This window comes from Onthophagus taurus, chromosome 2, assembly GCF_036711975.1.
Source record: "Onthophagus taurus isolate NC chromosome 2, IU_Otau_3.0, whole genome shotgun sequence".
Lineage (NCBI taxonomy): Eukaryota > Metazoa > Arthropoda > Insecta > Coleoptera > Scarabaeidae > Onthophagus > Onthophagus taurus.
Window position 1 is genome coordinate 735,194 of NC_091967.1, and position 13,729 is coordinate 748,922.

At 38.3% G+C, this 13,729-nt stretch overlaps 1 protein-coding gene across 5 annotated transcripts in view; it reads right to left on the reverse strand.

The window, feature by feature from the left end:
- The window catches only part of LOC111421673 (polypyrimidine tract-binding protein 1 heph), a 304,079-nt gene that overhangs the window by 163,047 nt on the left and 127,303 nt on the right, over positions 1-13,729 (reverse strand). The window lies entirely within an intron of this gene.

Sequence of the window (13,729 nt, forward strand, 5' to 3'; positions counted from 1 at the left end):
AATCCCAGAATGGACTTTCATTACGCGGGACGTTAAATGTTCTTTTACGGGCTGGGTAAACCACATTATTAAGCCGCTCCCTTTTCGTATGGAACACAGCCACCGTCTTTCATCTTTTAACTCAATTGTCCGCCATCATCGCGTCATTCCCACCGAATAAAGATTAATGACGACCAATTAAAAGATTGCGAAGAGAAAAAAATCAAATCGTTCAAATTACGCCAAGTTGAACACCCATAATTTATATACGATAAAGTCGCAATTGGCATTCCGGTCGGTATCACTTCCGCGACACGATGAAGGCCGATGGCCTCTATTGAAGGAGAACAAGAAGAAGGGGAAAGATGGATTAACGTTAGAGCGTTGACACTAAAAATGTTTTAAATAATTTTTTTCAAGAATACGATATTAATTCGAACTGTAATTATGTTTGGAGATCGACGATAATGTATATGGATTACAAGAGGCTATTAGCACAATTGTCGATGTTAATTAATGATACCTGTTAAGATTACATCGATTGGAATATAGGTAAACATTGTCGTTTAATTCAAGGTACGTTGAAATTGCTGATACAGTCCCAAACTTATTTTATTAATAAAATTTATGATTATACATGTATCTTTAAACATTTAATTTACCGCTGTGGTTTCAATGATTTTGTGCTGTGTAAACAGTTCTTAGTCGTTCTTCAGGTTCAAGGCTTGCACCTGAACTCTGCGAACCACGTCACGTGACAACTTCGACTGGATTCCATTGCCCCACCATCCGTACTCAGAACTTCAGAACCCGTGGTCGGGTCGACCACAACCAATTCTTGAGTCTCTCTTTGCAACGTTGACGACTTTTACTTTTCCCGCGTCTTTAAGCGATGACCTATCCCGATGAGGTAATGATTAGATCATTATGCATTTCAAAATGTTATTTAAACACACGTAAAACATCAAACATAAAATAACATTCTTAGAAATTCATAATCGGCATTTTGCCCCAACAGTGGGGCAAGAGTCCAAATAATATGGGGGCAAGAGTCCCATCGTATATAAACACTTCAAACACATTTGTCGCATACAAATGGGCCTATATTTTTATAAGAAGTGCATATCTCATGCCACCACTTCTTGCAATGGCAGCATTCGATCCAATCCTTTTCGGGTGGCTCTTGATATTCTCGTTTGCAACGCGGGCAAACATATTTCTCCTGGCGACTAGACAATTTACTCCTTTTTTTAGTAAAAACTTTGTGGCTTTTAGCTGTCTCTTGTCTAAATTTTTCAACAGCGGTCTTCTTTTCTTGGTCTGAGCATGCTTATTGTAAAGAAACACTTTGCATTTCTTTTCTGCCTCCTTTCTAGCCTTCTCATCTCTGTCTGCTTCCAGTTTTTTCTTGAACGATATGCTGGATAATATTTCTGACTTCTTTCCTAATCTTCTCCTTTTTTGCTCCTCTCTTCTTTTAGGAAGAGGAACACTATCTTTTGGAGTGACAGAGTGCTTCTCTACGATTGCATGTGAAGTTGATGGAATGGGACCAGAGCTTGAATCGTTACGAAAAGTTGAGGGCATGTGGTAGAGATCTTCAACAGTCTGCTCGGACGCTTCGTATTGCTTAACAACTTTACTTGTGTTAAGCTTGTTAGGGGTCAGGAATTGGTTGCTTAACTGATTCCGTAAAACACTAAGAGGAACTGTGCTTTCAGGATCGTCGTCAGAACTGGAGTCCACTTCGATATCGTAGCGTTTTTGTTGCTCTTTGGATGTGTTCGTATTCACTTCTTCCTCGGAAAATACATTTCTATTAATTGGGTAAATTCCACAGACGTCAAATGCCTTCACACCCTTCTCCATAGTGGAACAACGTTCGTAAGCTTTTCCGAGAATTTTGGCGATTTGAAAATGAGTTATGCATCGTCCTGGATTGTGCAGAAGCCATTTGTCACATTCCTCTGAATAAAATGTTTTAAGCGATTTGAAGTTACAGCGGTCAAGAGGCTGAATCCTGTGGCTGCTGTGTGGAGGAATTGTCAACATGTGGATGTTGTTTTCCCTACAGAACATCACAGCCTCAAGTGACATGCGAGGAGTGGTTATCTAGTATTAACAGGACCGGATGTTCTTCATCTGGTCTAGTTTTTGACCGAAAATGTTTGAGCCAGACTACAAAGAGGTTGCTCTTCATATAACCAGAATCGGAACACATAGCAATAGATTCGCGAGGAGCACCATCCATTAGCTCATTTTTCAATCTCTTTCTCGGAAAAATCAAGGCCGGTGGTAGACCGTAGAAATTCCGCTTTCATCCATGTTAAATACTGTGCTCGGTGTGAACTGATATTTTTGATACAGGCTGGATAAGTTATCGAAAAAACCATTGATTTGCACTTGATTAAAACCCATAATTCTCGCTAGACTAGTAGGGTTTGGCGTTCTTAAGGAGAGATTGTGTTTAGAAATAAATCTGTATGCCCAGTCTCTCGCTGCCAATTTTAACACTTTAGAGAAAGGATTGCTTACATTGTTCATTTCTGCGTAATCATACGCAACCTTTCTAAACATCTTAAATGAGAGACCATAGAACCGGTTATCTAAATTTTTGCAGTGTTCAGCTAATTCGTTTTCCATCCCTTCAGTGATAAAAATAAACATTCTGGAATCGTCCAAGGGAAGTTGCACCCCTCCCTGACTTGAGGTGTTATTTTGATATTCAAAGAAAAATGCCATTTTTTAGTATAAATGATCGGATGTTTATTTCATTATAAAGAAGAAGGTATGCCGTTATTAGTGGAAAATAACATTAGGCAAATGACCACCACGACCACGCTTACAGGACAATATCCTTTCCATGAAATTTTCCATAACCAAATTGCAAAGTGGCTGTCCTATGTCTTCAATAGCCTCACGAATTCCATCTTTGAGGTCTTGAATCGACGCTGGGCTGTTGGCGTACACCTTCTCTTTCACGCGGCCCCAAAGGAAGAAGTCGCAAGGTGTTAAATCACAAGATCTCGGTGGCCAATTGTGATCACCTCTTCGAGAGATAACACGGTCCGGAAACTTTTCCCGTAAAAGATCAATGGTTTCGTTGCTTGTGTGGCACGTAGCACCGTCTTGTTGAAAGTAAACGTTGTCCACATCAATATCATCCAATTCCGGCCATAAAAAATCATTAATCATCTCTCGATAGCGCAATCCATTCACCGTAACTATTGCTCCAGCCTCATTTTCGAAAAAGTAAGGTCCAATGACTCCGCCGGACCATAAACCGCACCAAACAGTCACACGTTGAGGATAGAGAGGCTTTTCAACATTAACTCTTGGGTTTTCCGAGCCCCAGATGCGACAATTTTGCTTGTTGACGAAGCCACCGAGGTGGAAATGGGCCTCATCACTCAAGATGATTTTTCGATGGAATTCCGGATCATTTTCATGCATTTCAACGACCCAATCAGCAAAGACACGACGTTGTTGATGATCGGACGGCTTAAGTTCTTTATCTTTATGCAAAATATGGTGTAATGACGTTTGTGGAATGCCTAATTCCAAAGAACGACGAGGAATGGACAAACCTGGGTTTTCTTCAACATTTTCGGCTACAGCAGCAATATTCTCGGCTGTTCTTGAGCGACGTGCACGGGTTTTATTCTTCACATCACTAACTTGTCCCAACAGCTGGAATTTTTCCACCAATTTCTGTATTGCGGTCCGACAAGGTGCTTCACGACGACCCAAAAATGTTCGAGTTTTACGAACCGTCTCTGCCAAAATTTCACCATTTTTATAGTGAATTTTACAAATTTCAATGCATTGTTGAAGCGTGTATCGTTCCATTTTTATTAATGGCGTACTTTCTACTTGTCAAATGTCAAAAAATGACAGCTTCAAAAGTGACATCTACCGAAATAACGGGCTATTCAAAATAACACCTCTTATTAGAAAACCCTTTAGATTCATTTACTCCCAAATCCTTTGCAGCGCTTCGAATAGAATTTCCCTGACGTAATTTATTTCTAGCTAGCTCCAAAATTTCTTCAGTACAGTTTTTTCTTTCGGTTTTACGCTTGTAATTCCTAAAAATTAACAAAAAAAAAACGTGGAACCAAATTTATTAGAGTAACATTCGTGAAAATGCAAGGATTTGGGGCAAGAGTCCGCGCGGACTTTTACCCCACAGCAGAATAGGACACTTGCCCCAAATGGTCATATTTTCAACAACAACCCGGTATAGCCATCTGACAATGAAATGAGAAACCTAAACCACATATAAATGACGGATAAATGTACATAGAAATTAGTGGAAAATTACTTGTTGGCGCGATTGGTAACAGTAAGAAACTACACCTTCCCACACGCTACCCAAATATTACATGCAAAGCAACGAAAAATAAAAATACCTCATATTTCCAAGACTGTTTGATAGTAACACCGGAACGAACGTTGACAGATGTAGTCTGAAGGTAGGTATTAAACACCATTAAAGTGTTGCCATCACACATACCGCCTAGAGAATAAAACTGAATAGGAATCTTGCCCCATGCGGACTCTTACCCGTCGCTACTCTATGTTAGAGCCCTTTGTGCTTTCATAGATATAGAGGGTGCGTTTGATAACACCTCATATGAATCCATAGAGAAGGCTTTAAACGTAAAAGACATACATCCGTCGACAATCAAGTGGTGTATAGCCATGTTGAAAAGTCGGCAGACTATAAAGGCGCTAAGAGGATGTTCCCAAGGGGGAGTGCTATCACCTCTATTATGGTGCCTGGTAGTTGATGACTTGATGAACACCCTAACTAAAAACGGATTTAAGATACAAGGGTATGCTGATGACCTGGTAATCACAATCCGAGGTAAATATGATTCAATCATAACTCAGCTAATGCAGAAAGCCCTACTACTCACCAGTACTTGGTGCAGAAGCAATGGGCTCAGCATCAATCCCAATAAAATCGAAATAGTCCCTTTCACTCGGAGAAGGAAGCTACAAATAAAAGCACCCTCCATTGAAAGCAGAACTATTAACCTCAAAACAGAAACTAAATACCTAGGGGTAATACTTGACAGTAAACTAAACTGGAACTCACACTTAGATAAGGTGAGAAAAAAGGCCATCAGGGCAAACCAGATCTGCCGCAGGCTCCTAGGAAGGAACTGGAGTCTCAAACCACGAATGGCTCATTGGGCCTACGTAGCAATAATCAGACCCATGGTCGCCTACGCCTCATTGGTTTGGTGGCCAAAAACAAAACATAAGACAGCACAACAACAGCTGGCACAAATCCAGCGGTTAGCATGTCTTAACATAACGGGTGCAATGAGATCCTGTCCGACGGCTGCTTTGGAAGCCCTACTCGGTCTCACACCGCTCCACAAATATATACAAAAGGAGGCAGCCTTAAGTGCCTTATCACTGAAAACAGTTTCTTCACTCAAGTTGATGCAGGGTAACCTCAGAGGACACCTCGAGATCCTCAAAGACCCATGTCTAAATCACTTGATTGAAATTAAAACGGACCTTATACCGACGGAATACAATTTCAACCAACCGTATAAGGTCATATTTAGTAGCAGGGATGACTGGGCGAAAGGAGGGCCTCAACTAAAAAGAGGAGCCCTAGCCTGGTACACCGATGCTTCAAAGACAGTAAGATCTGGAGTAGGCATGGGCATCAGTGGACCAAATAGCCACATCAAATTGCCCCTCAGCTCGCCACTTAACAATTTTCCAAGCAGAAGTTCTTGCTATAAACTTCTGCACCGCTTTGAACCTACAGAAGGGACAAGAAGGTGCATCCATAAATATTTTCATAGGCAGTCGGGCCGCCTTAAAGGCAATTCAGGCCTACACGTGTGGCTCCGCACTGATCAGAGAGTGCACCAACAACCTGAGAGAACTCGCTAGGGGCAATGATGTTACCCTATGGTGGGTTCCAGGTCACAGCAACATTGAGGGCAATGAGAAGGCCGACAAGCTGGCCAAAGAGGCAGCAAACACGCCCTTCATTGGACCCCAACCTGGATGTGGACTACAAAAAAGCCACCTAAAACAAATAATCAACAACTGGGAGGCTTCAAAGATAGCCTTACGCTGGAAAGAACTTCCAGGTCACAGACAAGCGAAGAGTATGATAACTCCGTCGCAAAACAAAACCAAAGAGGTTTTATGCCTCAGCAAAGGGGATCTAAGAACACTCTCAGGCTACCTGACCGGCCATGTGCCCCTAAACTACCACCTCTTCCACATTGGACAAGCTGAGGATCAAACTTGTCGACTATGCAACGACGAGTCAGAAACTGCTGAATATATACTGTGCAATTGCGTCGCCAGAGGCCGTCTAAGGCACAACGTCTTCGGTAAAACTCCCCTGTTACCTACCGACATAAAGGTTCAAGACCTCAGGACAATACTAAGGTTCATTAATGATTAATTAATTTTTGATAAAAAGGTTTGTTGTTTATAATAATAAAATGCAACATTTATTACACCTTTAGCAGTTAATCGAATCGATCTTCTTCCGGCTATTATTTTTGCCTTCTGCAGTAATTCTACCATGTGTATTGCATCTAAACTTAATAGCACTCAAACAATTTTGCCCATGAACCTATGAACCATAATCTCTTGATAAGGCTAATAACTGCCATAAATCGAGATTTAAAGATAACAAAACTAATACTATAAGACTAACATTGGCAAAAACTAAACACAAATTTAGACAAAGATAAAACAAAAATCCACATGAGCAGAGATATCCCATGACCAGGTTGAGATATCCCAGAACAAAATCTTGGAAACAAAAAATTTTTGAAACAAAAAGCTTTAGAAATATAGCAGCAACGCTTTTAGCACCGCTTTTAGTCGCATTCGAAATTGGGTCAATCATTATGCCGCACAGGCAGAATTTTAAACGATTTCAAATAATGTTAATTGATATGGCTGTTTCAAATTAATGTATGGAAATGGATTTATCATATTTTAAACGAGTTTAAAAATTATTAGTTTGTCAATAATATCTAAAAGTATTAAACATAGTTTCCACCTACCAAAGATGTGAAATATGATATATCATTGAGATTTGCTAAAATTAATTCAATGCTGTGCTAGAGGAGGATGAAAATTCATTGTGTAATTGAGTTAGGATGTTTTTCGGCACGGTCATCTGGGAATCACGATATCTGGCTGTCGGATTCAATTCATTACGCCACGTAATTAAATTAACGAGTCCGTTCTTGTGTTCCACAAGCCGGACTTCCACTTCTAGGTCTAATTAACGAAAGTACCTACTCCTTTCGTAAGATTTATTTTATTTTGAAATAAGTTTTTGTGCAAATTCAAGATTTTCATAATCTAAAGATTGCATGTTTTTGCGGCAAATAAATTAAATAAAGCAAATTGAAAAATAAAATTGAAAGAGGGAATTTGATATGTTTTGATGGAAAATTAAATGAAATAAAATTTATTTTTGTCCCAAGCTTATTTAATTTAAAATGGAATTCAGGGGGAAATATGGTGTGTAGGCTTTTATTGTTTCTTTTATGTCCCAACATTGGCAGCCAATTTATATACAAACCAGTCTGCATTTTAAATACTTTGTTTGTTACTACACCACCTCATTTTTTTTGGATGTTTGCCCGATTTCACACTGACATTAACTTAACGAAAAATTTATTGCAGTTTCTCATAACTATTTAACTCAACCAAAAAATATAATAGTGACTCTATAAATAATGGAGCGCGATCGTATTCAAAAGATTTCAACAATATCCCACCAAAATGTATTTTAAATTATTATTAAAAGCATACAAAAATAAAATTTTAATTTCAGTCGCAAACGTTTTGCAAAGTCGTACGCGAACACATTCACGAGATAATTTAAAATGCTCTCTGTTTTAAAGTTAATACGGCACATGGAGGGTAATGTACGTTGTTGAAAAAGTACAGACATGGTCTTTTTAATGAGAAAACTTCCGAATAAACTACGCCGGTTCCGACGCATTCCCAATTTTTCTTTTTTGGTCAAGAATTAATATAAAAGCGAACGAGCTCCATTTGATTTTTTTTTGATATGCAAGAGGTTATGAAAACGCATTATTAAAACTTAAAAACATGTTTCCTTACAAATAAGGATAATTAAAAAAACTGACAATAAGAATGTTTGAAAAAGACACCTTAAATAGCAATTTAGCAAAATAGCCAGAATTCTGGTAGAATTCTGCGTGGACAATGATCTGGTGTTGACGGTTTAAGTTTTTTTTTTCATAATCAACATGTCAATCCTTATACATCATTAGTAGTGTAAGAATGCCGATTCGACACCGGAAGTTAATCCTACGGAGTAGTGTAAGAATGCCGGTTCTAGAGCGGAAGTTAATCCTGCGGTGACGTCACGCCTCAATGTATTAGGTATAGGGGGGGATACCAACCAAAGTTTGGGGGAAAAAAAATTAGGTTGGTATTAAAAGTAACTAGAGATCTAGGGATTTTTAGAAAATTAAATAGAAAAATTTCAGTCGAAAGACCCGATTCAGTTCGTTTTTAACCGCTGCTGATTCCTCTAGTTCGTAAATCACGATATAAAAGAAAATGTTTAGTACAATTTCAAGTACAACGGTCTTCCTCTTCTTTCTTTTTATTACGACAACATTGTGCGATAGCGGGGAAGAAGAAGAAGGAGAAACAACCGTAGCAGTTACTGCATCACCTTCAGCTGAAACCTTAGAGATTACTAGGAGGAGGAACTTCCACAAAACAAGATCGACCTACAACAACCACAGCGATGAAAGATGCATCTTCGATCATCAGAGGTTCAGTGTCTTTAATATGTTTAAATATATTAGGGTCGATGGTAAAAAAAAATTTGAAGAAAAGAAATTGTGTTTTAAAATAAAGATAATAATTGTATTTAAATTTTTCTATTTAATTTTCTAAAAATCCCTAGATCTCTAGTTACTTTTAATACCAACCTAATTTTTTCCCCCAAACTTTGGTTGGTATCCCCCCCTATACCTAATACATTGAGGCGTGACGTCACCGCAGGATTGGCAGGATTAACTTCCGCTCTAGAACCGGCATTCTTACACTACTCTACGGTGACGTCACATCTCAATGTATTAAGTATAGGAAGGGGTACCAACCAAAGTTTAGGGGAAAAAAATTAGGTTGGTCATCAAGCTTTAAGTTAAATATTATTTCTTTATCTCCATAACTAAAGTCAGGGCGTTTTTCGCTGTCTCATTAATGATTTTTTTAATTTATAACTTGTAATTATATCCCCTTTTTTGTACATTGTCAATATTAACGAAACATCACTCATTTATTCACAAATCGGTGATAGATGGTTTCGAACCGGATCACTTCATCAATCAAAAAAATGTCCTTCAGTTTTTATCTTTAAAAATATCAGACGTACGCATCGAATTTAGACATTAAGAAATATTTTGAAATTAGCAAAAAAAAAGTCTACTTTTGAATCAATATCAATCAATGTCCATATTGATTCGTTGATATCGAAAATTGTTGAAGCTCATTTACTGGCAGCAACAAGTCGCCGGTTGCCGAAGCGGACTATTTCCGGTGTACCCTTCGAAATCCGTCGGTGAATGAGGGGTGTAGGCCCCCTTTAGGGGCGCGTTGACGGTCCGCCGATTCCGGAAGGGACCCATCCAGCGCGACATTTGAACCGTTTCCGTCACGGTTGAACGGAACACTGCACAGAGCGAGAGCGCTACGGTGCTGCGCCCCGAAACCCACGGGAACCTGTACGGAGAGCCATCTAAAGTTTTCAGGTCCAACAAAAAAAGTCGGTTTATTCCACGCATCGTAAGAACGATTTTGAAAAACACGACGACGTCGCGATTCGTTATCCGTTTAACAATACCTGTGGAAAATCGTGATGCTTTTGCCGTCTGGGGAGTAAATTTACTTTGCCGGCGAGTCCAATGGTACTTGGAGATCCCTTCTCATCTCAACGATTACCCGACCGATTTCCCACACAATACGATCGCGGAATATTAAATCCGCTCGAGTGGCAGACGTGTATTCTTTGCTTGACGAAAGCGCAATGATTTGGTTTGGGATCTATTTCTTCGTTGAATAGTATTGAGATATCGGGAAGAGGTTTTTGAATATAATTTGATTGAAAATTTTTTGCTTAATAGCGTATATACTTTTTATTTTACTTTTTGCATTCAAGTAGTTTGTTTGCATAATACTACTTCCTAACGAAGCCAAAAATTAAAACGAGTAACAGGAGGTTGTTGAAGCAGCGGGGTCGATGCTTTCTACTCTTTCGCCTAACCATCGCGTCCGTTAATTAAAGCAGGCGGAAAAATAATACTAATAAAATCTGGCGAACTTCGAGCGCGGACGTGGTCGGCTGTTTTCCGCTTAATTAGTCGCACAATTATTAACGTTATTAGTACGAGCTTCTTTCGGCGCGTTGCCAATTGCTCTCTTTTTGCCCGCGCCGTTGCCAGGACTTTTTCACGTTGCCTTTGCTAGGCTGCCGACACCGTCCCGACGCTAACAGGCTGCCGCCTGTTGCATGCGAACGGCCACCACCAGGTTTTAATTAATTTAGTTAAAGGGATACTCGATTCTGGCGCTAACGTTTACTTTCAACTTATCAGTAACCGAACTTGAGCTACCTCGATGGTTATTTTGATTCTTTATCCAAACATTACTTACCCTGAATCTAACTTGATACTGAAAAAATCATTGAAAATTCGTTTAAATATCTTCGAAAGTAGATTTAAAGAAAAATTATAAATGTTGTTTGCCAACCACATATTATAATGGAGCATCAGATATACAGGGTGTATCTAAATTGATTCGAAAGATTTTAAGGGGTGATTTTTCAGCGAATATTAACCACTTCTCCTCGAAGTTATAGCCTTCTAAAGTTAAGGGAAAAAATTTGCAACTTTCTTATCTCTTGACATTTTACAATTAACAAATTGTTAGTTTGATCACAAGAAATAAAATAATGCTGAGATCAATTTGACATAACTTGATTTTTTTGACTACTAATAACCAATCGCTGAATTAATTTACCTGAGCTCGTGTATTATTTTATTTTTGGGTGATCAAACTAACCATTTTAAGAGAAAATGACAAGTGACAAAAAAGTTGCGTGTTGAATCCCTCTATTTAAATCAAGTTTTTAAAGAGAAAAACGTAAACATATTAAAAGTTCTGATGCTCTTGTAATAACATTTTCCGGTTATAAAAATGGTCAAAAAGTGTTATTTTATTAGCAACAGTGATGTGCTATATTTCATTCTTCTAAATTCCTTCATAGTGGATTTATTAAAAATTGGAGGAACGTGGTTTTGACCAAAAAGTTAAAATCTTTCGCATCAATTTAGATACACCCTGTATAACATGTTGGAATCATTAACCCATTTTCTCCCACCGTACTCATTCAAATGCAGTAGTGTAAATGCTTTGGTAATGACATGTGGTGACTATACTCTATTTTTTAATTTGGAGGAGTGTTTTCAAATTGAAGCGCCGAAAAGATGATTGGTCAATTTTAAGCCTAGAAACATTCGGGTTTAGCCGCACGTCTCTCAGTATGGCTAAACCCGAATGATTCTAGATCTCGGTCTTGTGTTACTTCTAGTGATAAAGCTAGTGTAAAACTAGAACTAACACTACACCGAGAACTAGAAACATTCGGATTTAGCCGCACGTCTCTCAAGACGGCTAAACCCGAATGATTCTAGTTCTAGTGTTAGTTCTAGTGATAGTACTAGTGTAAAACTATAACTAACACTAGACCTAGAACTAGAAACATTCAGGTTTAGCCGCACGTCTCTCAAGACGACTAAACCCGAATGTTTCTAGTTCTAGGTCTTGTGTTAGTTCTAGTGATAGTACTAGTGTAAAAGTAGAACTAACACTAGACCTAGAACTAGAAACATTCGGATTTAGCCGCACGTCTCTCAAGACGGCTAAACCCGAATGATTCTAGTTCTAGGTCTTGTGTTAGTTCTAGTGATAGTACTAATGTAAAACTAGAACTAACACTAGACCTAGAACTAGAAACATTCGGATTTAGCCTTACGTCTCTCAAGACGGCTAAACCCGAATGATTCTAGTTCTAGGTCTAGTGTTAGTTCTAGTGATAGTACTAGTGTGAAACTAGAACTAACACTAGACCTAGAACTAGAAACATTCGGATTTAGCCGCACGTCTCTCAAGACGGCTAAACCCGAATGATTCTAGTTCTAGTGTTAGTTCTAGTAATAGTACTAATGTAAAACTAGAACTAACACTAGACCTAGAACTAGAAACATTCGGATTTAGCCTTACGTCTCTCAAGACGGCTAAACCCGAATGATTCTAGTTCTAGGTCTAGTGTTAGTTCTAGTGATAGTACTAGTGTGAAACTAGAACTAACACTAGACCTAGAACTAGAAACATTCGGATTTAGCCGCACGTCTCTCAAGACGGCTAAACCCGAATGATTCTAGTTCTAGTGTTAGTTCTAGTAATAGTACTAATGTAAAACTAGAACTAACACTAGACCTAGAACTAGAAACATTCGGATTTAGCCTTACGTCTCTCAAGACGGCTAAACCCGAATGATTCTAGTTCTAGGTCTAGTGTTAGTTCTAGTGATAGTACTAGTGTAAAACTAGAACTAACACGAGACCTAGAACTAAAAACATTCGGATTTAGCCGCACGTCTCTCAAGACGGCTAAACCCAAATGATTCTAGTTCTAGGTCTAGTGTTAGTTCTAGTGATAGTACTAGTGTAAATCTAGAACTAACACTAGACCTAGAACTAGAAACATTCAGGTTTAGCCGCACGTCTCTCAAGACGGCTAAACCCGAATGATTCTAGTTCTAGGTCTTGTCTTAGTTCTAGTGTAAAACTAGAACTAACACTAGATCTAGACCTAGAAATATTCGGATTTAGCCGCATGTCTCTCAAGACGGCTAAACATTCGGATTTAGCCGCACGTCTCTTAAGACGGCTTAACCCGAATGATTCTAGTTCTAGGTCTAGTGTTAGTTCAATAAAAATATGCAACATAGTGATATTTTATGCTAACTAGCGCTACCTACCACCTACCAGCCATCTTAAGAGAGGTACAGCTAAACGGAGTGCAGTTCGAGTTCTAGTATTAGTTTTAGTACTAATATTAGTGTAGTTTTATTAGACATGTTGCATTTTATGTGGAACAAAGTAGGTACGCCCTGGTTTTTATGATGTTTAAACAAATAAGTAATTAAATTCGTAACTACAGTTAACTTAAAATCCTCTCTGGTTTTAAAACTACCGCCAAAAAACAGCTTTGAAAAATTACACTGTGTAAACGAATTAAAAAATAGAGTGTACCAGTTATTAACAATAACAAATATTCCAGTTTTATTTAGGTTAATTTAGTTCTCAATTAATGAATAACCACAATACCTTTTCGTATTTTCAACACTAGAAAAACTTAAAAAGCAATTTACAAACTTAGAAGTTGTACTTTAAATTGATACATTATAGTTTTCAAGTTAAAATGATGATAGACCTAATCAAAAAATAATTTAACAAGATTGTTAACCTCCTTCAAGCTTAATACTAAAGATAATTACATAGCTTAGAATCTTAATGACACGTTAATGCATGTCTTGCAAAACGTTCTAACTTTGATTGTTAAAATAGCATAACCTTGACATAAAAAATCAATAAAGATTACGAAACATCCCGTTATTATGGGATCCTGATGTAAT